We start from the raw sequence: 27,061 nt of genomic DNA on the forward strand, positions 1-27,061 counted from the left end.
TGAATTTTCCATGGATGCCATTTATTTTCCTATTTTTTATGTGTCTGCTTCTCTCCCATAAAAGATGAGTTCTTCTGTTTTCAGCATTTTAGAGAAAAGGAAATTTTCATGCCTCTTTGTATGTTTTTGGCCTGTTATAGTCTCATTATACTAACTATAATGGTTATCATTTAACCTGAAATGTTTTTGTAATGCTATTCTATTTTGTTGAATCTCGTGTCCCATATCACAAATTCTTTGAGGACAAGTACCATAATTCACTCAGTGTGGATACCTAACACAATATTTTCCACATAGTACTTTTTAAAGAGTTGCTAAATAAACTAAATTGAGTCAAATTCTGGACAAATGGGAGTTGTTTAATGTCACATTTTAATTTCTAACTGTTTTTTGCTTCCCTGCGTATAAAGTAAAGGATCACTATTTTATAGCTCTGTTTTGTTTTGAATAACTGTATTATCTATTTAATAAGTGCTGTTCAGCTGGGGAAATCAGGCTTACACACAAATATACGCAAAGGAGCATATAAAATATTCATAGAAACTGATCCTAATGTTGTGTGTTAGACTACCTTGGAAAACTAAAACGGGGAGAAGTCTAATCCCTGATGTACTTCCTGACTTGGAATCCCAGCTGACCAGTATTTATACTTTCTGCACCACCAATAGAAGCATTTATAAATAAAAGACTTCAGGAAATTAAGATACTTACCTTATAAAGATTTTTGTGAAAATTAAATAAGCTTCATTATGAGAAAGTACATCAATGATTGGGAAGTTCTATACGATATTAGTGACCATTACTAAAATGTCACCACTTCTAGAAGGGATTTGCATATAGCAGGTTAGAGGAAATTATTTTAGCTCATCCTTAGAGAACACTGTATGTGAGGACAACATATTTTTAAGTAGCCCATGAATCTTCACTTCTTCAGTATAATCAATGTTCAGTTGTTTATTCTTTTTCTGAATCAGTTCAAACCTTAAAAATCACCTCTTTACCAGATTTTAAATATCCTCCTCTCTAAAGCTCACACCAATTTTAAATCCATTCAACTACTTCTAACTTGGTAAACATTCTTTTTTTAATTTTTAAAAATTCATAAAAAGGGACATATTATCCATTAGACATTCCAAATTGCAAAATAATATAATATATGGTGTTGGTATGACTCAAGCTATAAGGCACTACAAAATATGACTTGCATCTTGATCTTAAAGTATTAATACATTTATTATACTCTAAATAATTTGATAACTTTTAATTCCTGCAACATGAAACTTTACCAGCTTGTATTTGGCCTTATGCCATAATTCTTAATTAATACTCTCAGGTTCCACAACATGTTCAAAAACAATGGTAAATCATTGCACTCCAGACAGTGATTTCTGAATTAATTTCTAAGCACCAGGAGTAATTTTGCTATTACAAGCTGCATTTAGGTCATAAATTATTCTAGGGGCTTCTTGCCTGAGCCAAATAAATATGGAGTTACTAATATATATGGCAATTTGGAAAAATATTTAGAGAACAAAGGCAAAGTTCTCCTCCTATTGGTCAGAACCCTCTTCTAACTGAAAATGATGATGAAAAACTAGCCAAATAGACCATGAAATGCATTTGTTGAAAACCTGCTTCATCTACAGCAGACACCTGAGAAGGAACTAGTTAATAGCTTGAAAGATTCAAGACAGGGATAAACAGGGAACTAGATAATAACTTGAAAGATTCAAGACAGGGATAAAGTTTTCCTTGGCACTTTTTTAAACTGCTACAAGGGAGGGTGAGTCAGTGAAACTGGGGTCAGGGAAAAATGTAATAAATGCTTGTTTGGAAAAAAAAGAGATAAGCATTAGATAATGCTGAAGAAAATGTGACACTCCCAAAATACACATTTAAAATAAACCATTATTGAATTCATGTACTTAAGAAAATTATTTTGAATAGTAGTTTGGTTCCTTCTAGGAAATAAAACATGTATGCCTAGAAATCACAATAAGGTTTGAGTTTTTAAAAATGATATTAAATTTCAAAAGTCTATTCAAAAATTAGCTTAATCCATAACCTTAAAAATATTGCATGAGGCGATCCAAGATGGCAGACTAGAGGGTGACTGCATCTCCAGTCACTCCAGAACCCAGGATTCAAGAAGGGGAGGCATTGAGAGACTTGGACTAAAATAGAACCACAGGGTGAGTCTCCCCCACCCAGTGAAGCTCAGCTGGGCAGCAGGCCCGGATTCGAGTGGCTTATTAGAGTAGGACAGGGCAGATAGAGTCTCCCCCAGGCAGCTCTGAGCACTCTGGCGGTGGGCTCCTCCCACAGGGCCAGATTCTCCAGCCTCGCAGAGCAGGCCCCCCAGTGAGAGCCTTTCTGCACAGAAGCAGCACGGCCAACTCTGGCCCGCCCCACTGCCAGCTCCAGCCCGCCCGCCGTTTGCTTCAGAGATCAGCACAGGGCGCCAGTGACTTCCGCAAGCAGCCCAGCCCCCTCCGGCGGTAAGCACCTCTCTAGGCTAGATTCTTGGGGCAGACCGCCCAGTGAGAGCCTTTCGACACAGAGCCAGACACAAGTCCCCAAGCCAGCAGACACCTCCGACCTGCAAGCAGCTTCTGGGACCAGGGCTGGGAGCCAGAGACCTCTCCAGGCAGCCTTGTCCCCCTCCAGCTGCAGGCTTTTTCCACGGGGCGATCCAAGATGGCGGACTAGAGGGTAACTGCATCTCTAGTCGCTTCAGAACCCAAGATTCAAGAAGGGGAGGCATTGAGAGACTTGGACTAAAATAGAACCACGGGGTGAGTCTCCCCCACCCAGTGAAGCTCAGCTGGGCAGCAGGCCCGGATTCGAGCAGCTTATTAGAGTAGGACAGGGCAGATAGAGTCTCTCCCAGGCAGCTCTGAGCACTCTGGTGGTGGGCTCCTCCCACAGGGCCAGATTCTCCAGCCTCGCAGAGCAGGCCTCCCAGTGAGAGCCTTTCTGCACAGAAGCAGCACAGCCAGCTCCGGCCCGCCCCACTGCCAGCTCTGGCCCATCCTGAAGGTTGCTTCAGAGAACAGCACAGGGCGCCAGGGACTTCCCCAAGCAGCCCAGCCCCCTCCTGCGGGAAGTGCCTTTCTAGGCTAGCTTCTCAGGGCAGACTGCCCAGTGAGAGCCTGTCTACACAGAGCCAGCTACAAGTCCCAAGCCAGCAGAGACCTCTGACCTGCATGCAGCCTCTGGGACCAGGGCTGGGCAGCAAGAGACCTCTCCAGGTCTCTCTCCCTGGAACCAGTAGCGGGCTAGGGGCAGCGTTCTTCAGAAGCACTACATTATCAAGTTAATCCAAGACTTCAGGCTACTGAAGGCTGGTAGGTGATACACTAGATATCTACAGGGACACTATAAGCCAATAGAGGAAATCTACAATATCACAGAGTCCCACTGACATCTGACCAATATGAGAAAACAAGGGAAGAAAATGTCTGAAAGAAACCTACATACTATATCAATAAAACCCAATGACAGCACAGCAGAAGAAATGTCAGAAAGGGAGTTCAGAATGTACATAATTAAAATAATCAGGGAAGCAAATGAGGAGATGAAAGAACAAATGCAGGCATTAAATGAATGCACCAATCAACAGTTAAAAGAGCAAATAAGGGAAGCAAAAGAACATTTCAATAAAGAGAGATACTGAAAAAAAAAAAAACAGAAATCCTTGAAATGAAGGAAAAAATAAAACAAGTTAAAAACTCCATAGAAAGCATAACCATTAGGATAGATCACCTGGAAGACAGAACCTCAGATATTGAAGACAAAATACTTAATCTTGAAAACAGGTTGACCAAACAGAAAAGATGGTAAGAAATCATGAACAGAATCTACAAGAATTATGGAATATCATGAAGAGGCCAAATTTAAGAATTACTGGGATTGAGGAGGGCTTAGAGAAACAAACCACAGGAATGAATAATCTATTCAATGAAATAATATCAGAAAATTTCCCAAATCTGAAGAATGAAATGGAAAACCAAGTACAAGAGGCTTATAGGACTCCAAATATACAAAATTACAACAGACCCACACCAAGGCACATTATTATGAAAATACTTAACATACAAAATAAAGACAGAATTTTAAAGGCCGCGAGAGAAAAGAGTCAGATTACATTCACGGGGAAACCAATAAGAATATCAGCAGATTTTTCAATCCAGACCCTAAAAGCTAGAAGGACCTGGAACAACATTTACCAAGCCCTGAAAGAAAATGGATGCCATCCAAAAATTTTATACCCAGCAAAACTTACTTTCAGATTTGACGATGAGATAAGATCCTTCCATGATAAACAAAACCTAAAGGAATTTACAAAAAGAAAGCCAGCATTACAGAACATTCTCAGCAAAATATTCCATGAGGAAGAGATGAAAAACAACAATGTAAAACAGCAACGGGAGGAACTAGCCTAAAGGAATAGCCAAATAAAGGAGAAACCAAACCATGTCAAAAAACAAAAATGAGTCAAATGACTGGGAATACAAATCATATCACAATAATAACCCTGAATGTTAATGGCCTGAACTCATCAATCAAAAGACATAGACTGGCAGATTGAATTAAAAAGAAAAATCCAACAATATGCTGCCTGCAAGAGACTCATCTCATAGAAAGAGATACCCATAGACTAAAGGTGAGAGGATGGGAAAAAACATACCATGCACACGGAAACAGCAAAAAAAGCTGGAGTATCCATCCTCATTTCAGATAATGTGGACTTCAAGCCAAAACTAGTCAGAAGGGATAAAGAAGGACATTACATACTGCTTAAGGGAAGCATAAATCAGCAAGACATAACAATCATAAATATCTATGCCCCAAACATTGGCTCATCCATGTACATCAAACAAATCCTTGTCAATTCCAGAAATCAAATAGACCACAACACAATAATACTAGGTGATTTTAACACACCTCTCTCACTGCTGGATAGATCGTCTAAACACAAATTGAATAAACAAACCATAGATCTCAATAACACAATCAACAATTTAGACTTAACCGACTTATATAGAACATACCATCCAACAAAGAATGAATACACTTTCTTCTCAGCAGCATATGGATCCTTCTCTACAATAGACCATGTTTTATGCCACAAAGCTACTGTTAGCAAATACAAGAAGATAGAGATACTAACTTGTACTCTATCAGATCACAATGGACTGAAATTAGAAATAAATGACAGAATAAAAAACAGAAACTTCTCCAATACTTGGAGATTAAATAATACACTATTATACGATGAATGGATAACAGAAGATATCAGGAGGGAAATTAAAAAATTCTTAGAAGTAAATGAGAACAAAGACACATCATACCAAAATCTCTGGGACACTATGAAAGCAGTACTTAGAGGAAGATTTATTTCATGGGGCGCATTCAACAAAAGAAGTAGAAATCAACAAATAAATGACTTAACATTACAGCTCAAAGCCCTAGAAAAAGAAGAGCAGACCAACACCAAAAGTAGTAGAAGACAGGAAATAGTTAAAATCAGAGCTGAAATCAACGAAATTGAAACAAAAGAAACAATCGGAAAATTAACAAAATAAATAGTTGGTTCTTTGAAAAAATAAACAAAATTGATAAGTCCTTAGCCACACAAACAAATAGAAAGAGGGAGAAAACTCAAATTACTAAAATTCGGAATGAACAAGGAAATATCACAACAGACACGAGTGAAATACAAAACATAATTAGAAGCTATTTTGAAAATCTATACTCCAACAAAACAGAAAACCTCGAAGACATCAACAAGTTTCTAGAGACATATGAATTACCTAAACTGAATGAGGAGGACATACACAACTTAAATAAATCAATTTCAAGCAATGAAATAGAAGAGGTCATCAAAAGCCTACCAACAAAGAAAAGTCCAGGACTAGATGGGTTCTCAGCCAAGTTCTACAAAACCTTAAAGAAGAGCTCATTCCAATACTTCTCAAAGTATTACATGAAATAGAGGAGGAGGGAACCCTCCCAAACTCATTCTATGAAGCCAATATCACCTTGATACCTAAACCAGACAGAGACACATCAAGGAAAGAAAATTTTAGACCAATATCCTTAATGAACATCAACGCAAAAATTCTCAACAAAATTTTAGCAAATCACATACAAAAATATATTAAAAAGATAGTGCACCACGATCAAGTGGGTTTTATCCCAGGGATGCAAGGTGGTTCAACATCCAGAAAATAATAAATGTCACTCACCATATCAACAGACTAAAAGTTAAGAATCACATGATTATTGCAATAGCTGCAGAAAAAGCATTTGATAAAATACAGCATCCCTTCATGCTCAAAACACTAGAAAAAATTGGGGTAGTGGGATCATTCCTTAACATAGTAAAGGCCATCTACGCTAAGCCCATGGCCAATATCATTCTAAATGGTGAAAAACTGAAAGCATTCCCCCTAAAAACTGGAACAAGGCAGGGATGCCCTCTTTCACCACTTCTATTCAACATTGTTCTTGAGACTCTAGCCAGAGCAATTAGACAAACCAAAGAAATTAAAGGGATAAGAATTGGAAAAGAGGAACTCAAACTATCCCTGTTCACTGATGACATGATTATATATTTAGAGGAACCTGGAAATTCCACCAGAAAATTCTTAGAACTCATAAGTGAATTCAGTAAAGTAACAGGTTACAAGATCAATGCTCACAAATCCAATGCATTTTTATACGAAAATGATGAATCTTCAGAAAGAGAAATTAGGAAAACTACCCCATTCACAATAGCATCAAAAAAATAAAATACTTGGAAATCAATCTCACAAAAGAGGTGAAAGACCTCTACAATGAGAACTACAGAACACTAAAGAAAGAAATTAAAGAAAACCTTAGAAGATGGAAAGATCTCCCATGTTTTTGGATAGGAAGAATTAATATTGTCAAAATGGCCATACTACCAAAAGTGCTATATAGATTCAATGCAATTCCAATTAAAATCCCAATGATGTACCTTACAGAAATAGAGCAAGCAATTATGAAATTCATCTGGAAGAATAAGAAACCCAGAATAGCTAAAACAATCCTCAGTAGAAAGAGTGAAGCAGGGGGTATCACAATACCAGCTCTTCAACTCTATTACAAAGCAATAGTAACAAAAACGGCATGGTATTGGTACCAAAATAGACAGGTAGATCAATGTACAGAATAGAGGACACGGACACAAACCCAAATAAATACAATGTTCTCATACTAGACAAAGAAGCCAAAAATATGCAATGGAGAAAAGATAGCCTCTTCAACAAATGGTGCTGGGAAAACTGGAAATCCATATGCAACAGAATGAAATTAAACCCCTATCTCTCACCCTGCCCAAAACTCAACTCAAAATGGATCAAGGACCTCGGAATCAGACCAGAGACCCTGCATCTTATAGAAGAAAAAGTAGGTCCAAACCTTCAACTTGTTGGCTTAAGAGCAGACTTCCTTAACAGGACTCCCATAGCACAAGAAATAAAAGCAAGAATCAACAACTGGGATAGATTCAAACTAAAAAGCTTTCTCTCAGCAAAGGAAACTATCAGTGATGTGAAGAGAGAGCCTACAGAGTGGGAGAATATCTTTGCCACTCATACTTCTGATAGAGCGCTAATATCCCGAATCTATAAAGAACTCAAAAAACTCTACACCAAAAATACAAATAATCCAATCAACAAATGGGCTAAGGAAATGAACAGACACTTCACAGAAGAAGATGTACAAGCAATCAACAGATATATGAAAAAATGTTCAACATCTGTAGTAATAAGAGAAATGCAAATCAAAACTACCCTAAGATTTCATCTCACCCCAATTAGAATGGCAATTATCAAGAACATAAGCAACAATAGGTGTTGGCAAGGATGTGGGGAAAAAGGTACACTAATACATTGCTGGTGGGGTTGCAAATTAGTGCAGCCACTCTGGAAAGCAGTATGGAGATTCCTCAGAAAGCTTGGAATGGAACCACCATTTGACCAAGCTATCCCACTCCTTGGCCTATACCCAAAGGACTTAAAATCAGCATACTACAGAGATACAGCCACATCAATGTTCATAGCTGCTCAATTCACTATAGTCAGATTGTGGAACCAACCTAGATGCCCTTCAGTTGATGAATGGATAAAGAAACTGTAGCATATATATACAATGGAATATTACTCCGCTATGAAGAATGATAAAATTATGGCATTTGCAGGCAAATGGATGAAATTGGAGGATATCATGCTAAGTGAGATAAGCCAATCTCAAAAAACTAAAGGACGAATGATCTCGCTGATAAGCGGATGAGGACATATAGTGGGGGGTAGGAGGGGTTAGTGTTAGGGCTAGGGTTAGGTTTAGGGTTAGGGATAAGAAGGGTGGTAAGAATGGAGGAAGGACTGTATAGATTGAAAAGAGGGGTGGGAGGGGTGGGGGAAGGGAAAAAATAACAGAATGAATCAAACAACATTGCCCTATGTAAATTTATGATTTTTAATAATAAAATGGAAAAAAAAAACAAGAAAAAAAAGGAAAAAAAATTGCATGAGTTTTAACAGTCTAAGGACACAGGAAATATTTTTCAAATATCAGCATTATGTAAAATAGCCTAAAGTAGTTACAGCAACAACAGCACTATGGTACAGGAGGCAGCAAACTTTTTTTTCCAAAGGACAATATAGCAGACATTTCATGCTTTGCAAGGGACTGTCTCTATCACAATGACCCAACTTTTCCACTGTAGTGTGAAAGTAGCCAAAGATAACATGTACAAAAATGGGCATGGCTGTGTTTCAATGAAATTTATTGGAGAAAGAAATATTTTTAAAAGAAAATCTCAAAACACTATCCTGCTGGGCACAGTAGCAGATGCCTATAATCCTAATGACTTGATAGGCAGAGACAGGAGAATCACAAGTTCAAAGCTACCCTCAGCAATTTAGGCCCTAAGCAGTTTAGCAAGACCCTGTCTCTAAATAAAAAATAAAATAGGGCTGGGGATGTGACTTGGTGGTAAAGCAACTCTGGGTTCAATATCCAGTACAAAAAAAAAAAAAAAAAAATCACTATCCTTCCATGCACTGTATATACACTGTGACCCACATGGCACCAACTAGGGTGGTGGCTAGAGTGTTATCTCCTTAAGATACTTGTTTTGACTCACTTTAACATCATATCAAAAGCACACAGCCTCTGAGCAATTCATCAGAACTCTCATATCCCTCCTGTAGACTGACAGAAGGCAATATGGAGATAATATGAAGAAACTTGATAATGGGCCAGTAACACCAGTCACAGAATCTTTAGTAGGCAGGATGAGGGTCAAGACTAGCACCAGAACAAAATTAGATCCAACAGAGCAAAAGTCAGTCAGTATAATTTGACCACCCACTTCCTGCTAATAAAGGGCCAGCTAACCAAGAAACAATATGTATCCCATTTGTTTACAATAAAAAAAAAAAAAAAAAGGCCATCTAAGCACTGAATTCCACATGAGATCCTTCTTGAAACAAATGCCTATTTCAGAACAAAACGAGCAGGTATCTAATGCTGATTTCCCCTAACTGTTCAATTTAAAAACTAACCCTAGGATACCTATAGTCTACTTAGAAAATTGAAGCAGGTTGATCACTTAAGCCCAGAAGTTTGAAACCAGCCTGGGCAACAGAGAAATACCCCATTTTAAAAATACATTTTTAAATATAAACAAACCCTAAATTTCTGCCTGAGGAATCAAGAACATGATGTTACATATTAAAATACTCATGTTGTGAATTTTGAAGAATTAAACTTATTTTTGAACTTTGAAAAAACTTACACTCATGATCACTTTACACTAAGTATTGAGGTTCCAGGCACAAAGGAATAAAGAACATTATATTGCTTAAAATAAGGTTATCCCCATGATTTTTTTTAAATTTTCTTTTATTATTTTGTTATTGTTAAGTGACTTTATCACAAATAATATACTCATTTTGTATCTGAAGATGCCTTTATGTGTAGTTTGTTTTTTAAGACATTCATATAAACTTAAGAGCTAGATGAAATTATGAAAATAAAGTTCATGTTCAGATTTTTAGTAAGCTATAATCAAACATTTTAATACATTATACAACCTAAGACTGTTTTAGTTAACTATTATTTAAAACCATAAATTAAAACATATTCCTTCTTACACCCTTATTTTATTAACAAAGCATTTTTGGATACTTAACTGGGTAGTAATTGTTGATAATATCTTCTCTCTCTCTCTCTCTCTCTCTCTCTCTCTCTCTCTCTCTCTCTCTCCCTCCCTCTCCCTCCCTCACTCCCTCCCTCCACCATTACTCAAAACTTCAGTTGCATCTGGATTCTTCCCTCTTCACTTGAAAACCTACTTGGTTTCTTGAACCTTAAATTTAATAATTGGCTCCCTACCTTTTGGTTCAGATATCTAAAGTAAGATCTTGGTTTCTTACCAGAAACCTTTTTCTCATATCCTATCCATGGTATTCAGATTTTTGCCTGCACCTATGGTCCACTACTTCAGCTGTTCAGAATGGAAGAGTCAGAATGCATTCTACCTTATGCATTCTGCTCCCATCTGAGTCTTCGTTCTGTGGAATCTTCCACAGCTAGGAAAACAAGGCACATATTAATTATGGTTTTGTTTAAACTTATGTTGTCAAGAATAAATATTTAAGTAAAATGTTTCCTTATAAAGCATCCATAATATTGAAAAATTTTAAATGTCCTTTTGAATTTCCTCAAGTTTGCAAATTAATATAAGCTTCTACACAAATTAGCCCAAATTATTGTCAGTTCTCAATGATCTTAAATACACATGATTTTTATTGAATTAATTAAATTCTCTAAATTGTTGACCATGCCTATAATATCCATATTGTTGTATTTGCTGATATTCCTCTCTATTTATGCCTATCACCTAACCCACTTTCTCAACTGAGTACACTAATTTTTGTCTGAGCGCCAAGCTGCATGGGCACTGACTAATTGGAATGTAGGCTAAATATCATATTTCTGGGATACAATAAGGACTGCTTTCCTCTCCACCTTACATGCCAGTTGGATTTCTATGGACATACTTCTACACTCTGATTCCAAAAGTCAGGTCCTTCCTTCTTGTGGCTCTGACTGATCATGTGCATTCAGTCAAGAGATGAAGAACAAGAGGGGAAACATGGAGAAGGAACACACTTGCTTTTAATTATCTTATCCTACAGGCAGTAACACAAAACTTCCCTGCAAATTCTATCAGCAAGAATGAGTTAGTGCCACACTAAAATGCAAGAGGCCTGGAGGTACAGCCTAGCAATACACACAGTGAGTACAAACCACTGTATCTGCTACATATGAAACTACTGGAAGGCAGGAAGTTCTGTGGGAAATAAACTGAACGAAAATAAGAGACATTTGAAGTGGAGGGAAAGGAACAGCAATATGCTCTAATTAGGCCTCAATGAAGAGGTGACAAGCGAGGAAAGGACGGAAGGGAAATTTAAGTGGAACCATACATGTATCTCAGGGAAGAACATTTCGGGAGGAAACAGCCAGTTCAAAAGCCATGGTGTGGGACAGCACCTGGTATGTTCAAGGAAAAGTGAGGAGGCAAGTGTGGTTAGAGCACAGTATTGCAGGGAACATCTGAGGAGCAAAGTGCCCCACAGAGTTGTATAAGTCATTGTAAAAACTTGTCTTTGATTCTGAAGAGAATGAGAGGCTCGTGAATTTTGAGTTGAAAAGGGATATGATCTGGGTTACATTTTAAACAAGATCATTCAGACTGTTCTTTGAAAATACACTAGAGAGGTCAGGTATGCAGCATGTGAAACCAGTTGGGAAACTATTCCAACAATCCCAATAGTAGTAGGTTGGACCCAGGTAGTAGCAGAGATTGTGAGAAGTGGCAAAATTCTGGATATTCTCTACTTTTGAAAGTAGAGTCCATGTGTTTCCTGTAGGGTTAGATATAAATGAAATAAGTGAGAATGAAAGCTGTCACAGATGATCCCAAGTTTTTTGGCCTGAGATACTGAAAGTTAGATTTGCCATTTACCAATATTTGACAGACTGAGTGAAGCAAATGTGCAGGGAGGACAGGAGTACAAATCCCTTCTCAGACATGTTAATTTTGAAATATCTATTAGACATCTGTTTTCAAATGATCAGCTGGAATCACAGCAAAGGTCTGGACCAAAGATATAAATATGCAATTGTCACTGCTGGATGATACTTAAGTCATGAGAGAGATGATCTGGCAAGGTAACAAGGAAGGATAGAGAGAAGAGGCCCGAGGTCTGAGTTATGATTTAAAGCAACATTAAGAGGTCAAGATAAATAAGGACAAATCAAAAAAGTGAAGAGAGAAAAGATATAGAGAATTGCAGAAAGAAATCCAGGAGAGTGTGGTATCCTGGGAGATAAGTGAAGAAAGAGTTTTCAGGAAATAGAAACTGTCGACTGTGTAAAATGCTGCTAAGAGGTCAGGTAAGATGGGGACTGAGAATTGGATTTGGTGCCTAAGGGTCTTTGTTGACCTTGATAAAAGCAAGTTTGGTGGGATATGGAGTGGCAATAGTCTGAGAAGAGTGAATACAAGAGAGATATGAAGAGAAGAATTGGAGACTGGAAGTGCAGATAACTTTTGAGGACTTTTGCTGCAAAAAAGAAGCAGAGAAACCAGGGTACAGTAGAAGTTTTGTTAAGAGAGATTTTTTAAGACAAGCTAATATCAAGTTGTTTCTAATATGTGTTTAACATTAAACTGCTTGAGACTCAAATATTATCACAGATTTACTCCACCTTACACATTTCTTTAGATTCTAGTGCTAATGACACAATTCTTGATTCTATTCTTCATCAAAAACATAATTATTTGAAATTCATTCAATGATTAACAGAAAAATTCCTATTTGACCTTGCTGACAATTTATACCTTTTAAAATATATTCTATCAATAGTGCTTTGTCCCAGTTCACCTTAGCGCAATCATCACCGTAAGAAAATGTAAAAGGTGCATTTATCCCTTTGTTCCTTTTAGCCAAAAAATGACAAACACTAGTGTCTCTCCTTCTTTAATTTGAATCATCAAATTATTTCTCTCTTTCAGGCCATTTGCTTAAAACAAGCTGTATCTTCCAAAATTAAAAAGACTGAGCCACATATTTCATAATTAGTAGAAATTAAAAGTCTTCAGGAGATGGATATGTATCTGAAAATCTCAATTCATCCTACACACATGAAATCACTCTCACCATCAGCATCTCTAGTTGCTTTTTTAGAAGAAACTCTTACCACCAAAAAAATACCCTAGCTTTTCTTCAACCTTCCACCCTCAGGAAGAATTCATGTAGCCACATTGCAATAAACCGTTGACTTTCCATAAGCATACAGCTGAAGCTTTTAAAAACTGATATGAGTAGGTTCAGGGGAAAAGTCTAGAGTTCAATTAAAATTCATCTGTTTTTCTGCAGTAAACACATAAAGTTCAACTTTCTGAGCAATCTTTTAGTTCTAGCAGAGCAAAGAAATTATAGACCTAGAAATACACAATGCAAAAATTAAATATCTGTTTAAATGAGCACACATAACTGTTTTAATAAGAAATTGTTCTTAGAAACTATTCAATAATAGTTTTGATTATTTAAGAAAATGGTTACCAATAAAAATAAACTGAAATAGAACAGGAATTAGTACAGTGCCTTTGACATTCCAAACACACATTTCATCAGAGCCTACAATGTAGCAGACTCTGTGCTAGAACATTTTTATTTGCCTTTCAACTGCTCACATTCTAGTGTAAGAGAAAAAACATTAAACAATGAAGATATGATGTGTCAGGTGCTCTATAAAATTTAGAGATATGTACTAAAATATATATAATCACAGTCATTAATTCCGTTCATGTCAGTGGAGAAAATTTTTAAAAAGAATTAATATTTGAAGGATAAAAACGTCTTTCTATAGGTTGAGGTGGGTTAAGAGAGGACAGAAAGACAGATTGAATGATTTAAAGTAAAGGTAACAGCAAGAATAAGGGGGGGAGAGAGAAAGAGAGAGAGAGAGAAAATAAACAATGTTATGAAGATAGAAAGATGCAGTCCACAGAATTCCTGTGAGCCTGTTTCTTTAAATGAAGAAAGCCAGAGAAAAGGATAAACTTTACTTTCCAGAGAGTGTCTCTGAAGACTACCTAAAAGGGGGTTCATTTCTAACATGACACGGGAAGACATGGAGGAGGTCAGGAGGAATACTGCTTTATGAAGAGACTGCTTGAAGAACAAAAGAAACAGAAAAGTTTCCATCCTTACTCCTTTCTTTTCCCTGCTACCACTTTCCCTAACATCATCTCAATTATTAAACAGTCCTGTGGTTGTATCTTCAAAGTGTATCTTAATTCCACCACTTCTCAACATCTTCTCTGACAGTCTAAAAACCCAAACCATCATCTCCTCTCTCCTAGATTACAATAGCTAAACTGTCTGCTACTTGTCCTCTTCCCTGACAACCTTATGTCCCCAAAATCTACAGTGATCATTTAAAATCATAAATCAGATTATATTATTCTCCTGCTAAAAATTATCAGTTGGAGTCTTTAAAGTATTTGACTGGAGTCCTGCTACAATGAGAATAAAAATCAAAATGCCTTATTTTGTTTATAAGGCCATATGTAATTTGGGTTCTACCTACTCCTCTATCCTCATATTCTCTTTATTCCTGTGCTGGAATTCTCCCTGTGACTTTGACATAGGAAACTCACTCTTTGTACCATTTTCAGTTCAAGTGTCATGTCATCCCATCAAGGCCTTTTCTAACCATATTATGTGAAGAGCCTTCCCTTTTCTACACTCTATCCATTACTCTGTTTTATTTTCTACATAGCACTTGTCACTATTTAAAATGATATTGTTTACTTTTTTACTCTCTCTTCTCTCTAGTCTAGTAAATTCAAAATACTCAAGGAATTGTTCCATTTTATTTACTTCGGTTTCCTCAGTATTTATTTATTTTTTTATTTTTTACAGACTGCCTTTTGATTCATTGTACACAAATGGGGTACATCATTTCATTTCTATGGTTGTGCACGATGTAGATTCATACCATTTGTGTAATCATACATGTACATAGGGTAATGAGGTCTGTCTTATTTCGCCATTTTTCATACCCTGCCCTCCTTCTCATTTCCTTCTACATAATCTAAAGTTCCTCCATTCTCCTCTCACTCCCCACCCCCCACCCCCATTATATATCATCATCCACTTATCAGGGAAAACATTCAGCCTTTGGTTTTTTGGAATTGGCTTACTTCACTTAGCATGATATTCTCTAATTCCATCCATTCATTTGCAAATGCCATATTATTATAATGGTGTCCACAGATAACTATCCACATAACAGATGATAGTTGAGTATGTGAGAAAGTTTAGACAGAGGGAGAAATGTGCACAGAAAACTTTTTAAAATTTGCTCTCTGATGCCCTATTTAAGATTTCTGTGCATTTGTGCATCTACCTCTGAAATCTATTACAAGGCCTATATTCTTCAAGTCAGAGACAGATGGAATTTGCTTGATATACATGTAGTCTTGGGTTTCAAAGTAAGTGAAAACAGGCTCAGTTTACATGGAATGTAAGTGTAAGCCCTATTTAAAGATTCTCCCTTCCACAAATAGTGTAATTTCTATTCAATGAAAAATTTTATGCATTGATTCATCTGTTTTGAGTCAATATAAGTTTATCTGCAATAATCAAAAGCAAGAAGAGTTACATGGAATCAATAATTCATAGAAGTCTTCATGAGGATGTTCCAGAAAAACTAGAAAACAAGGAAAATTAAAATTTGTTGTGAAAAATTTATGGTAATAGAACTGGAAAATTAGGGTTTCAGTAGCAGAACTGGCAATGTGATTTTCTCCAGTGCATTCCATGGGAAAGAGATCCCATATCTTGGAAGCATATCTCATAAATGGTCCCTAGAAAGAAGCATTTGACTGTGCAAAATTCCTAAAGGTAATTGAAAAAAGTGTCTACCTTTTCCTGTTCTCATTCCATGCTTCTTATGTGACTTTTTGATTATAATTCAATTTCCCTGGTCCCTTTATGCTAAAAAATGTGTTAAGCAAGATGAAGACTCAGGCATTCTAAACATCAGAGTGGGACTGTCCAAGGTCCTTGTTGAGACTGAAGCACAGCTCGGCTTCCCCTTCTGCCCAGCCCAACTTCACTTCTTCCACAGGTGTTGACCTCAAGAGTACTCCCAAATATATTACCTGCATGCCATTCTCCAGCTCACATTTTGCATTCCTGGGAACCCAAATTGCAGCCTCTATCTGTAAATACAGCAGGATTCAGGTGTTCAAATAGGGTAGCCAGCAATCCGACTCTATGTTACAGCTTTACATTAAATTCATTTATAGACTCTCCTCTTGGTCGAAAGAGGATTTTATTTTTTATTTTTTAATTTTTTAATTTGTTCTGTTTAATTATACATGACAACAGAATGCATTTTGATTCATTGTACACAAATGGAATACAACTTTGTATTGGTGTACAATGCAAAGTCACACCATTTGTGCAATCATTCACGTACATAGGGTAATGATGTCTGTCTGAAAGAGGATTTCAGAACATTTCACTAAAATTTGGTTTTCTATAGTCAATTCTAATGACAATTTTGCTTCAGAATTTTTGGTAAATGAATGGTAGAAATAAAGTAGGATGATGTGCCATTTTGAGGAATTGGCAAAAGAAAATTTTAAAATGCCTAGAAGTGGAGAGAACATAACATAAAAATTCATTTAAAAGAAATGATAAATTACTTTGATTCCTCACAATAAATAATTAGATATATTAACTTGGAAATAATCCACTATGAGAATTGACTTAAAAAGGCAAAATTATTCAAAATAGCATGTGAGTAATTAGGGATGATCAGAAGCAATTATTATTATTACTTTAATGTACTACATGATTTGTATATCATATTTGACATATATAAAACAAAAATACAAGAATTAAAGAATAAAAATTTGGCTCAAAATTCTAAATATGATGTCCAAATTATAAAATTAACTAGGAAGTAAGAAGAAATATCACACTAAATATTAAATTTTGCTATCAAGTTTGAAAAATAAACTAAGTTTTCAGTGCCAAATGGAAAATTGGCAGAGAATTTTGGCAATGAAAAGTATTGATGACACATGAAGTATAGAGAAATTGAAAAAATTTCATATGAATCACATTGTTTATTTATGATGAAATATTATTTTTAAAATATTAAATATATATATTTAGGAATAAAGCTATCTATAAACCTTAGAATTAATCAGTTAGAACATTCTTTAAAACTTTTCTAGGTACAAATATAAAAATCAGGAATCTTTAAAATATTTTTTTATGTATTTTTTATTTGTTCTTTTTAGTTATGCATGACAGTAGAATGTATTTTAACTTACACACATGGAGTATAACTCCCCATTCCTGTGGTTGCACATGATGTGGAGTTACACTGGTCATGTATTCATATATGAACATAAGAAAGTTATGTCTGATTTATTCTCCTGTCTTTCCCATTTCCATCCCCCCTTCCTTCCTCCCATTTCCCCTGTCCAATCCAGTGAACCTACACTCCTCCCTCCCCAACACCTATTGTGAGTCAGCATCCAAATACTGGAGAGAACATTCAGTCTTTGGTGTTTTGGGATTGGCTTACTTCACTTAGCATGATAATCTCCAGTTCCATCCATTTACCGGCAAATGCCATCATTGCATTCTTCTTTATAACTGAGTAATATTCCATTGTGTATTTGTACCACATTTTCCTTATCCATTCATCTGTTGAACGGCACCAAGTTTGGTTCCATAGCTTAGCTATTATGAATTGAGAAGCTATGAACATTGTTATGGCCCCATCACTATAGCATGCTGGTTTTAAGTCTTTGGGGTATATGCTGAGGAGTGAGATAACTAGGTCAAATGATGGTTCCACTCTGAGGAATCTCCATTTTGCTTTCCAGAGTGGTTGCATCAATTTGCAGTTGTACCAACAATGTTTGAGTATACCTTTTTCCCCACATCCTTGTAAATTTATTGTGATTTATATTCTTGATAATTTCCCTTCTAACTAGAGTGAGAACAAACCTCAGTGTAGTTTTAATTTGTACCTCTCTAATTGCTAGAGACATTGAACATTTTTTCATATATTTGTTGACCATTCATTTTTCTTCTTCTATGAAGTGTATGTTCAGTTCCTTTGCTCACTTATTGATTAGGTTATTTGGTAATAAGTTTTTTGAGTTCTTTATATATCCTGGAAATTAATGCATTATCTGAGGTGCAAGTGGCAAAGATTTTCTCCCATTCCATAGGGTATCTCTTCACACTCTTGATTGTTTCCTTTTCTTGTGAAGATACTTTCTAGTTTAATACAATCCCATTTATTGATTCTTGATTTTACGTCTTATACTTTTGGAATCTTGTTGAGGAATGTGGTTCCTAAGCTGACATGATGGAGATTTGGGCCTAGTTTTTCTTCTAGTAGGTACAGGGTCTCTGGACTAATATGTAGGTCCTTGATCACTTTGAGTTTTGTGCAGGGTGAGAGATAGGGGTCTAATTTCAATTTTCTACATATGGATTTCCAGTTTTTCCAGCACCTTTTGTTTAAGAGGCTTCTTTTCTCCAATGTATGTTTAAGGCATCTTTGTCTAGTATAAGATAACTGTAGTTATGTGGGTTTGTCTCTGGTACTCTTTGTAAAGTGTTAAAAACAAGTAAGATTTTTTACAAACTGATAGATTTTTACATGGGGAATTTTCTTTTGGGAAATTTAATTTCAGAAAATTACTTTTAAAGAATTGATATTCCATGAGTTGACCTGTCTCCACCAAGTTGGCCACTGGCAGCCATAGTTTTAAACTCTACAAAGCAGATCAAATGCACACTTGGTTCCCAAGAACTCCAACAAAATCCTGGCACTAACATTGTTTAGGACAGCTTGATCAGGATGAGGATCCTCATCTCTGCACTAGTGACCATGGCCAAGACATTATCACACAGTGATCATTTGAGTCTGAACTTCATGATCCTCTCTGGAGTTAGGAAAGCAGCCAGGCACCTGTGAGTCACATAGACTGCAAATGGGAGAGGAGAAACTCCCGAAAGAAAATCCTGAGTCCCTGCTCAGAAAAAAAGAAATGGTAGAGGTCTCATACATTTTCACTCTAAAATTTGTAACAAATTTTTGCCTTATTTAGCAGCACTTCTCTAACATAGCTAATACAGCCAAATTTATCATGGCTTTCAAAAGAGAACCATCTTATATATGTAATTTTTCAATCCACAAAAAGCTTTTAAAACAAACTTAGTATGTTTCTTATACTGTACCATAAAAGCACTGTTATAATTTTTCTCATTTGAAAATTTTAAAAACTATTAACTGTCTGGTTTTTTTGCTTGAATTCTAACATTCAAACTACTTTTCTATAGTTCTGGCTGACAAGGTGAAAAATGTTTCCAAGTTTAAGTAGACATGATTTGATATGTCAGTTATTACGAACTTTAGTGGAAAATAGATTATGGTATGCAGAATTATTTATTTATTTATTTATTTGTTTGTTTATTTTGGCACCAGAGATTGAACCCAGGGATGCTTAACCACTGAGCCATATCACCAGTCCTTTTTACTAATTTAAAAAAAAAAAATTATTTTTTATTTTGATACAGGGTCTCATTAGGTTGCTTACAGCCTCACTAAGGCTGGCTTTGAACCTGCAATCCTACTGCCTCAGGCTCCAGAGCTTCTGGGATTATAGGCATGTACCCAGCTAGTCTGCAGAATTCTTGATGATTTGTAGTTACTTTAACTTTTAATATATTAACCATCTATTATTGCTTTTTATCATGTTTCTTCTCCAAATAAATTAACTTTACCCTAGATAATTTAGAGTTGATATGTCTGTAATAAATCAAAATAAAAGCACAAGTCTAAATTGAACCCTTAGATGATACTGGAGTTATTCTCACGTTCTTTACTTCAACAATCATCTGACAAATATATATTGTGTACCTGCTCTGAGCCAAGAACTATTCCAAGCTCTGGAAAGAAAGCCACAACAAACTTCCAACACTCATGGACTTTATATTTAGCAAAGAAAACCGAACACAAATAAATACATTAGGTCAAGTGTTGGTAAGTACTGTGAGGAAAACTGCAGCAGGACAAAGCTGTAGAGAGTGAAAGAGGGTACCGAATGTTGGATTTGGTGAAAACAATAAATATTATACTTAAGTTTTATTTTAATTGAGGAAAAATAAGAAAAGGGTAAATAGGAAATCAGATATCATGATCCTTTACACTTGATAATTTTGATTTAGGAAAATATGTCTAATACCTGTCAGTAAGTAGACTGCCTAATATTTTTTTCTAATTTTTTAATTTGTTCTTTTTAGATATATATGACAGTAGAGTGTATTTTGACATATTATACATACATGGAGTACAACTTATTTTAATCAGGATCCAAAAGATTGGATTGTGGTTGAACATGATGTGCAGTTTCACTGCCTAATATTGAAGTCCAAAATTAGACCCACCAACACATTTCTTCTCTGTGCTAGAATAATGTAAACTTCCCAAGAGGTCAGACCACTCTCACAGAAACATAGCACAAAGTAGGCGGAGCTCAAACTTTCTGCAAGCATTTGGATCTCAAGGAGGAAGGAGGAGAAGCTCCCACCCCACCACCACACTCTCCCAAGTAAATAAAGTACCAGCACAGCGAATGAGAAAATAGAGGCAGGGAAGTATGTTATTAAAAATCCCTCATGCAAGGTCTGTTATTAAAGGAACCAGGAAGAGGAGGATAAGAAAAATTCCTACTGAACCTGTTTGTTTTCTCCCAGCCACATTCTGCTATTCAGATGCAGGTGTATAGTAAGTAGGCAGAGAATTGATTGGATTTTATCAGGGACACAACCTGCTGAGTATTACAGAGGCAGGAGTAGAGAAGGGGATGGGAGTATCTGCAAGAGAGCAATTGTAGTAAAGGATTATAGAATACAAATTGGAAAAAGAGAAAAGTGAGTCCATTAAGATAATAATAGACAATGGATAACTGTTATAAAAAATGGACTCTGTCCAAATGTAATGAAATAATTGTGTGAGACGGGGAATTAGTAAGTGCCCTGGAAATATAAAATAGTTCACTGGTAGAAAAATTAATCACCTACCAAAGACATTCATATCCTAATCCCCAGAACCTGCGAATGTTACCTTACACACACAGCAAAGAGGACTTTGTAGATGTGATTATGAGACTTCATATGCAGATTTTTCCACATTATCTGTGTGGTTCCAATATGATCACAGGAGTCCTTTTAAGAGGAAGACATAGAAATCAGAAAAAGAAAGGAAATGTGATGACAGAAATAAACAGAGAGTCAAAGTTGGAGAGTTATGCTGCTAGCTTTGAAAAGGAAGAAAGCTAAGAGAAGAGGTTGGCCTTTAGAGTTGGGAAAACTAAAGAAATACATTCTCTCCTAGAAGAAAGACTGCTCTGCTTATTCCTTGATTTTGGCCTGAAATACCCATTTTGGATGTCTTACCACCTGGGCTATGATTTAGAATAACTGTTTAAGCCACTGAGTTTGTTACAGATGTAATATAAAACCAACAGCTGTTTAAACAAAATTTTGAAGATGGTATAAATATTTGTAATACAAAGTCTAGGGTGTGCCATGGGTTAAAGTAGGGTCAGGAAAAGTGAGAAGTAAGAGCACTGAGGTCTGGGAGGTGGTTATCCACCTGAATATCGAAGTCTTTTGAAGAATGAAGATGGCAATTTAGATGATCAAATTCCCAGTGAATGAAGGGAGGTTGCCTGATTAATGAGAAGGGATGTACTTCAGAGGCTCTTGTTTTTGAGGGGTCAGTGATCTAGAAGAAACAATGAAACAGGGAGAACACATAAAATAGTCACTAGTGGAGAAGATTCAAGTACAATCAGTGTCCTTAAAAATGGCCAGGTTTTAGTTAAAAAGAGTGAAGAGAATGATAAGAAGAGAGTTGAAGATACCAGAGTTTAAATTTGATGACAAATTGTAATATCACAGTGAAAGAGTTTGGAGTATAGGGTGAAAGTGAATGATGTGCTTATATTGGGAGATATTCAAGGCTTTGGTGTCATGAACCAGACCATAATATATGATCTGAGATACCTGGACTTTTCAAAGTGATTTAGGTAGACAAGGCAAGGGCTTAAAGCATGATGGTATTTGTCCTGATATTTTTTTAAGGAGGATAAGGATCTAAGGATGTAGCTTAGTGGCAGAGTGCTTGCCTAGCATGTACAAGGCCCTGCGGCCAATCCCCAGCACCACAGAAAAAAAAAAGGGGGGGGGGAGGTTGGGGACAGCTTGGGGGGGTGGGCTAGCAGTTTCAAACGTGGAAGTTGATTTGTTTGTTTGTTTTTTTGGTTTTTTGTTTTTGATCCTGGGATTGAACCCAGAGACACTTAACCACTGAACCACATCCCCAGCGCTTTTTTGTATTTTATTTAGAGACAGGGTCTCACTGAGTTGCTTAGGTCCTTGCTAAAGTTGCTGAGGCCGGCTTTGAACTTGCAATCCTCCTGATTCAACCTCCTGAGCTGCTTGGAAATAGAGGTATGAACTGCCGAGCCTGCTCAAATGTAGGAGTTTTTAAGGATTGATCATTAGATAGTTGTAAAGATAAAGTGAATTCTTGGTCCTTACCAGAAAGGACCAAGAATTCTCTGGGCTTCCTTCAAGTCCACTGTAGGGAAGTAGAAACATCAGGGAAGACACAATACTGGGAGTTATTATGAAATCTAGGAATTCATGAATCCCCGAGGACTTCTTTGCAGATTTCAGAATGGGTCATGACTGCAGGAGGCAAGGTAAGGCTGTGGAGCATTCATCAAGTTGCTGTGGTATCTGCTTGGGTCATGGTTGGGAGAGGGGCAAGCAATGGAAATTAATGTCATCATATAAAGGGTTTTCTTATTTGCAATCCTATTATTACCATTAACTCAAGTACCTTAGCAGTAGCGTTCTTTTTAGAAAATAAGATCATATTTGGAGAAGGAATAAGTATTTTTAAAAATGGAATGGTTTAAAGGAATTAGAAAAATGAACATGAAAAGGAAAAAACTGCAAATGAGAAACAGCCCAGATTGAAATGGCTTTTGCTGACACAAATGAGAACTACTTTTTAAGACCTGTGAATGTTTGAGCAATCTTAAAAACTCAAACCTCTGGTAGAAAAGTCCTGACACGAAGGAAAAAGATATATTCATCAAATCTATTCTCAAAGAGAATTCTACTTCCTTACAAAAATAATACTATCTTTCTATTCCTTTTGTTTTCCTCGGACAGGAGAGTATAAGATTTCAGTTTTTGCATGTAAATTGTAGTTGATACTTAAAGAAATTTACTTAGTCCTGTAATCCATGTAGTCAAAGAATGATATACAAATTATTCCTTCTTTAGAACAGGGGTTCTTAGCATGTCTTCAGAGTGTGCATGATGCCAGGTGTGGGGTGCATGCCAGTAATCCCAGTGACTTGGGAGGCTGAGGCAGGTGAATCACAAGTTTGAGGACAGCCTCAGCAACTTACCAAAGTCATGGGTAACTTAGGCAGACCCTGTCTCAAAATAAAAAATAAAAATAGCTGGATATGTAGCTCAATGATAAAGTGTTAAATCCCTTGTTTAAAAACAAAAACAAAGAAACAGTGTACATGAAGACAGTGAAATTATATGTGAAACTATGTGGACATTGATAATTATGGTGTCAGGGTCTTTAGCTGTCTTCAAATTCTTAAAGTAGTTGATCTAAACAAAAACTTAAAAAGTAAATGACAATGATCTAAGTGTTTAAAATGAAAAATAAGTTCATTCTCATGTTGTTTATAATATAAATGTACTATCTAAATATATTTTAAATGCATGAAATGAGCACAAAAGACAAGAACTCATGTCTCTACATCATGAGTGGTTGAAGTTAGTGAGTAAAAGACAGGAAGTCATAAGTGAAACAAGAAATATTGATTCAAAATTTATTAAGCTGGGGCTATAACTCAGTGGCAGAGTGCTTGCCTTGCACATGTGGGTTTGATCCTTAGCACCACATAAAAATAAGCAAATAAAGGCATTCTGTCCATCTATAACTACAATTTTTTTTAATTTATTGAGCACTAACTTTATGCTATGAATACATAGATGAACAAGTCACAGTATCTCTGCTCTTCACACTTCAATTTCTTGAAGTGTAAGTAGATCAAGTATAAAATGCTATCAAAATATTATAATTTTGTTCCCAGATTGGCAATAGAAAGGGGTATGAGCTCCGACTGAGGTGCCAGAAACCAGGGTCTGCATGGGTGTGCATAAGTAACCTGAAATTTTATGGCGCAGAGGAAATAAGTAGTATGAGAATTATTAGGATCATGAGAACAAACACTAAGCAAGATGATTTCCAAAAACAATAACAGTTATTCTTTCAATAACATTGTCTCATCAAGTATTGATGGAGATTTACTATGTGCTAGACTATCTTCCCAACTAGGATTACATTGAATACAAGATAAGTATGTCATATAAATATTATCAGTTTCTATGTATGCCATTATTATAGTTTAGATATGAAGTGTTCCCCAAAAGCTTATGTGTAAGACAATGCAAGAAGGTTCAGAGGTGAAATGATTAAATGATAGTAGTTGTAACCCAATCAGTGCATTAATGCACTGATAAGGATTAACTGGGTGATAAATGAAGGTTCACAGGATGTTACTGGAGGAGATAGCCCACTGAGGGTGTGGCTTTGGGGTATATATTTCAATCCTGGTGAGTAGAGCTCTCTCTGTTCTCTTATTGCCATGTCCTGAGCTGTTTTCTTCCTCACATCCTTCCACCATGATGTCCTGCCTCATCTTGGGCCCAAAGCTATGGAGTCAGTCATCTATGTACTGAGACCTCTAAAACCTTGAGTCTCAAATAACCTTCTCCTCCTCTACTTCTTGTCAAGTCTGTTGGTCATAGTGGTGAAAAGCTGACTAAAACAGAAATTGGTACCGAGAAGTGGGATCATTGCATGCAATTAACCTGACTACATGGTTCAGAAGTTTTGGGATCTGGTTTGTTGGTGGAAAAAAATTTGAAAAGTTTAGGGATGCAAGCTGGAAAAATTTTTAGAATGTTGTCAGTGGAGGTTAATGGGTCATTCTGGTGGGAGTTCAGAAGACCAGAATGCTGACAGGACTGTGGACAGTATAGACTGGGCTGATGAGAATCTCAGAGAACTCCATTATAAATTGGACTAGAGTCTGTTCATCTTACACTCTGGTAAAGAAGCTGTCTATACTTTGCCCATGTCCTAAAATTTCTTGTGAGGCTGAATTTAAAGGTGATGGACTAATTTATCAAACAGAAAAAAATTTTTAAGGCAGCACAGCAGTCGGGCAAAGACATGGATATTGCTGGTGAATTTTATCCAAGTTTACTATGATAATCAGGAGTAGAAAGCAAAGAAAGATTTGAAAATCCTTCAGTTTGCAGTTCAACAAGAATAGTGTGATAAAACTGACTAAAGAAAGTGTGTTTCTTAAAGAGATTATATCCACTGAAGAAGTGCTTAATATTTCACCTACAGACTATAAGAAAGATGGTCTGAGGACATCTCAGGAATTGGCAAGACTGCCCCTATCTCCTCAAAAGTACAAAAGTTCCTCTGAGAATAGCCCACTGTGGAATGCTGTTTGCACAGGGGACCTAGGAAGTTGTTTCACCAAGTGCAGCTGCCCAGGTATTGAGAGACTTCTGCAGCCATGGACCCAGGAGCCTTGGCTACTCCTTGCGATGGTGACAAACCTTGGCATCAACCACAAGGTGCTGGTTCTGCAGGAATACAGGATGCTAGAGTTAGGAGATAATGAAGGCTTCTACCAAGATTTCAAAGAGGACTTGGGAGGCCAGGAAAAATATAGCAGGCAGTCCCTGAGAGAATGATGCATAAAGATACAAGAAGCCAAGGCTGCAGCAGAAATCCCTGAGATTAAGAGATGCCAATAATGTTGAACTTCTGCCAAGAAAAATTGCAGGAATCAAGTAGAAACAAGCCAAGAAAGAGGCCATGTGGACTACAATCAGCAAGGCCATAAGAACAGAGCTATACAAACCTTTTTATACAAAAAGCTATAGAACCTGTTTGCCTAGCTGGATTTTGGTCTTGTTTTAGTCCCATCTCTTCTTTCTATTCCTCTACTTCTCCCTTATGGAATGGAAATGTTCACTCTGTGCCATTATACATGGGGTACATAAAACTTACTTTTGATTTTTATAGGGGCTCATGCTGAGAGTTTGAGTCTCAGAGGAGACTTCAGACTTGGATTTTGGGGCAATGCTAAAAATGTTACAACTATAGGACTCTCAAAAAAGGACTAACTATATTTTATATTGTGACATGGGCATGAGCTTTTGGGGACCAGGGGCAGGATGTTATGGTTTAGATATGAGGTATCTCCCAAAAGCTCATGTGTGAGACAATGAAGAAGGTTGAGAGGAGAAATGAGTAAATGATGACAATTTTAACCCAATCAGTAGATTAATCCACTGACAGTAATTAACTCAGTGGTAAACAAAGGCAGGTAGTGTGGCTGGAGAGATAGGTCTCTGGGTTGTAGCTTTGGGTTTATATTTTGACTCTAATAAACAGTGCACACTTCCTCTCTCCCCTCCCCTCCTCTCCTCTCCGCTCCCCTCCTCTCCTCTCTTCTCTTCTCTTTTCCCTCTCTCTCTCTTTGTCTCTCTCTCCCCTCCTTTCTGATCGCCATGATTGCCATGTCCTGAGCTTCCTTCCTCCTTCACATCCTCCCATTGTATTGTTTTGCCTCACCTTAGGCTCAGAGCAATGGAGTCAGTCATCTATAAAACTGAGACTTCTGAAACTGTGGGCACCGTATAAATGTTTCCTTCTCTAAAATCATTCTCGTTAAGTCTTTTGGTCACAGTGGTGAAAAAGCTGATTAAAA

The 27,061-nt window shown here is 36.7% G+C and overlaps 1 long non-coding RNA gene across 2 annotated transcripts in view; it reads right to left on the reverse strand.

The window, feature by feature from the left end:
- Positions 1-27,061, reverse strand: part of LOC306664795 — a 56,564-nt gene that overhangs the window by 3,202 nt on the left and 26,301 nt on the right. The window contains exons 2-3 of one of the 2 annotated variants that reach the window (XR_013764800.1): positions 16,283-16,342; positions 14,737-15,828 (exon numbers count right to left, since the gene is read on the reverse strand). This is a non-coding gene — a long non-coding RNA (uncharacterized lncRNA). Of the gene's footprint in view, positions 1-14,736; positions 15,829-16,282; positions 16,343-27,061 lie in introns of those variants that run through there. The other variant, XR_013764799.1, reaches the window with a different exon arrangement.

This window comes from Sciurus vulgaris (assembly GCF_902686455.1).
Source record: "Sciurus vulgaris genome assembly, chromosome: 6".
In the NCBI taxonomy this organism is placed as follows: Eukaryota; Metazoa; Chordata; class Mammalia; order Rodentia; family Sciuridae; genus Sciurus; species Sciurus vulgaris.